This window comes from Centropristis striata, chromosome 12 (genome assembly GCF_030273125.1).
Source record: "Centropristis striata isolate RG_2023a ecotype Rhode Island chromosome 12, C.striata_1.0, whole genome shotgun sequence".
Lineage (NCBI taxonomy): Eukaryota > Metazoa > Chordata > Actinopteri > Perciformes > Serranidae > Centropristis > Centropristis striata.
Genome location: NC_081528.1, coordinates 15,868,542 through 15,872,556, shown reverse-complemented (window position 1 = coordinate 15,872,556; position 4,015 = coordinate 15,868,542). Strand labels below are relative to the sequence as shown.

At 39.7% G+C, this 4,015-nt stretch overlaps 1 long non-coding RNA gene across 1 annotated transcript; it reads left to right on the top strand.

Annotated features, from left to right (window-relative positions):
- The first annotated feature begins 456 nt into the window (after positions 1-456).
- Positions 457-1,862, top strand: LOC131982331 (uncharacterized). The gene is made up of 2 exons (XR_009395382.1): positions 457-782; positions 1,601-1,862. It is a non-coding gene; the product is annotated as an uncharacterized LOC131982331 (long non-coding RNA).
- Positions 1,863-4,015: the final 2,153 nt, after the last annotated feature.

Here is a 4,015-nt window from a genome sequence, read left to right as displayed (position 1 = left end):
TTTAGTATTTGTGTGTGAGCTATAATAGCCGGTTGCAATGGTAATGAGGGAGCCAGTTATTGATTACCTGAGGCTGTGAATGTCATCCACTCACCACTCACAACATTTGTCAAAGGCTAACAAGCAGAACAAAGACTTGTGAAATGGTACACACTAATTTACATTCTGGGTGCACCTTTTTTAACATTGTCATGCTGCACTCCTTATTGTCTGCATCCTGCAGGTAGAAACTGACAGCAAATTGAAGCAGTGGGCACAAGTTTTTATTTAGCACTTAAAAACACAAATGGAACAAACATTAACAACATAAAATATGGTGCAGGGAGACAGAAAGCCCAAAAGGTAGTAAAATGCCAACGAAGCCTCATGAACCATTTTCTTTATTTTCTGTGTCCACTAGATGGCGCTCTTTGTTCAAGAAAGGGCTGAAAACACACTCAATTACATAGACTGTATAAAATATGGACGTAGTCTCCGTGACGTCACCCATAGGGTTCTGAAGAGCTGAAATGAAGCTTTGTGGGCGTTCCCACAGTCGCCATTTTGGCAAAGTTGACTCCGCCCAACTCCCCCGGATAATCCATAAATGGACATAGAACTGCAGCTGAGGCGGCCGAAACACGCCCACTTAGCTTGAAGCTACCAAGCTAGCGGAGGCTACCGGAGCTAAAAAGCTAGGCTACATGCTACACCGGGACGGACAGCAGCCGGCCGGCTCGCTGACTAATACTGCCGTGATGTTCCCGTCTGTTGGTGTCCCAGCTTACACTGCTTAACTCACGGTAAGTTACTCTAAAACTTTACCACAGCAACTTCAACTTGTTTTAGGTATATAATTAGGGTAATTTGAAATACCGGTTTTGTCGAGACTTGCAGTAATGTCGCCAATGTTACCTTGAATAAACACGTTTACGGATACTTACATGAGGCAAACATGTTAACCTGAATTTTATTTTAATTTTACTTTAGCTAGAAGTTGTTTATTTTGGATGACCCTTGATTAAACTTTATGAGCTGAGTGATATGTAATTAGGTTAGTATTCTTACCGTAGATGTTGGATTGATACTGGCACACAATTATATATTTTTTGCTTATTAATAACTTCTACTCAGGTATGATTAAAACAAACTTATTACATTAGTAAATCTGCGTTGTTTCTCAGTGTAGATGTGTCAGGGCGTATCAGTTAACGTGTAAAATGATAATCCCCCACAGCGCTATTAAACAGTATGCATTTACCTTTATGATGTGACACTGACAGACTGTCTGGGATTATTATCTGGAATATCAGTGAAAACAGAAAGGCCATTTTATATTTATATTTACTTATTTCAGTACATTTGTCAATAAATTTAACTTCCAGTCTTGGTAACTTGACTTTAGACGGCTGACATTATGATCACATTATCTGTCTTCAAAGGACTAAAAAATTAATTAATTTGAATAATGTTTTATATTTTTGAGGTGTGGATCCCTTCTTCCATTTTATCCTTCAAATCCTAGTGTTTTCAACATTATTTAGGCACTCTTCATAGCTTTTTGTTATATATATTGTTTTACCTGAAGCGTTTAATACTCTCATTTATTTTCCTCCCATAGTCAGTGTGAAGCATTGGTGACAGCTCTGTGTCCAGTGAGCTGCCGGACATTAGTGTCTGCTGGTGGACTGTGGTGGAAAGACCTTCTCCTCTTCTTTGAGGAAGAGCTGCCCAGATGTCTTCTTCTTCCACTGTGACGGCAGCAGCAGCATGGGGGAGGTCAGCAGGTCAAGCTGCTCACCATCATGGAGAACTTTTCTAGACTTAAATATTGTCCACCTTTTTGTTTTTTATGCATTTCAATAAATTACATTTGCATTTGAGCTAACGTTGTCTTTATTGCTGTGTGAAAATGTTAGATTTGTGAGAATACAATCAGGAAGCTGATACATGGGTGCTTTTAATAATATGATTTAATGCAATAACGTAAAAACACTACAGCAGCAAAATATTTAAGTCAAACTACACATACATAAAAACATCAAAATGTAACCTCAGATATTGACAAGTTGTTGATGTGTTTGAGTCCAGTTGTGTCTTCTCATGTGGAGCATCAGAGGTCCACCTTGTCTGCATCACCTGCAGAGGAAAACTTTACACAGACAAATAGAGATGTAAGTAAAATATGTGTTACAACGGACAGGCTGTATTTTCATTTCAGTTTTAATATACTGATTATTGTTCAGGATAACGAAACACATTCAACAGTATTGACTACTCTCAATATAGCCTGTTAGTAAACGTTATCATGCTTTGCACAGTTCCTCCTGAAATTCAGACTTAACGTTATGTGTTAACTAAAGTCGATCACAATCGGTCGGTTTCTGGAGTGTTTTCATATTAAAATGCCTGCTTTGATACTGATATTAAATAAAAAAGATAAAGTCTGGGGTCCTGCGCCGTCAAATTTTACGTTAACGAATATTTCACAGTCCGAGTCTTTATAACAAAATAAAATTGGGCCGAGTGTAGCGTTAACTTGATGCAATGGTAAGTTTAGTCATCATTTCATAACATCGCATGTTACCATACTAACATAGTGAAGCTTTATTTTCCAAACACACAGACGCTGTGTTTGATTCCACGTATTACAAAAATAAATTATAACACTTCTGTATTACTTATGACTTCAGTCACCATACCGGTTTAATAATATCTTCTTTACTTCACTCCCGTTAGCATCGAAGGCAGCATTAGCTGGCTAACAAACTACTGTAAACACTAATAAATGATCATTTATAAATAAAATAAAACGAGAATAACACTCACCAACAACTGGAGCCTGGGCTTCTTGTGGAGCAGTGGTACAGCTCACCACACAGCAGGTGGTGTTATTAGTCCGATGTTTGCCTGTAAAACTCTCCGACAGCCGACAGGGAAAGTTTCCAGTGAATTAGCCACGGCGCTAGTAGCTACAGACAGCTAGCGGCTAGTGCCGTCCGCTACATCACCTGTCACTCAGAGCGGGGACTGCTTTATTATGCAGAATTTTCTAAACTTAAACTAGTGAGATATAAAATAATTCACCCCCCTCAGAGTTGACATGAAAGCGGAAATCTGCTTTTGAGAGTAGAGCCATCGTTTGAACCAGGCTGTAAACATGTTTATTTCAACTGTGAAATCGGACATTTTAACATGAGAGTCAATCTAACTTGCTCCCTTCTGCAGCCTGCCTCAAGCGGCGAGTTGAGGAATTGCAGTTTTTGGTACTTCCGCATAGGCTTCTCAGCTCTGGACCGGAGCTTGCCGCTTGCTCAATTACCATTGTGAGAGCCTTTTTTTTAAAAAACCAAGAGTGCAATCCAGTGGGGTCAAAAAAAAAAGCAAATGGTTCATGAGGCTTCACTGGCAAATCACTACCAAATGGGCTTATTTAAAGCCTCCACCTAACTAATTTCACATTATAAAGAGCACAAAATTAACATGCAGAATAGGGATAGAAAAGTTATATGAAATAGAAATATCAGAAACAGAAAATATGAGTGTAGCATAGGCATAGGCAGTTAAACCATCATTAGCACCCTTAACCCTGGTTCTCTATCATTCAAATCTCAAGTCACTGATTGTGTCATCTGCAACCATGAATTCGGAACCATGATTACAGGTCATTTGCTGATTGGATTAGGCATTGCCCTGGTTTATTGAGATATACAGAAAACGGTGACAGCTGTCCAAAGCCCCATAAGGCTGCCTGAGATGATTGAATCGATGGGCAGAGCTGCCGGTACTCAGACTGTGGTCACAAACCGCAATATGGATAAAATCTTTGACGGAACTTGCAAAGGCAAGTCTTAGCCCAAAATTTCAATCTTATCTGGCCCCCCCTCAACAGCTCTGGCCTCAAGGCCCTTACTAGAAAAACAAATTCCCCTGGAAGTACACTGCAGTGAATCACTCTCAACCTCTCCACCCCTCCTCCACTTTCTACAGACACCTGTTGACTGTCTGCTTCTGTCTGGTGCCTGAGCAAGGCTTT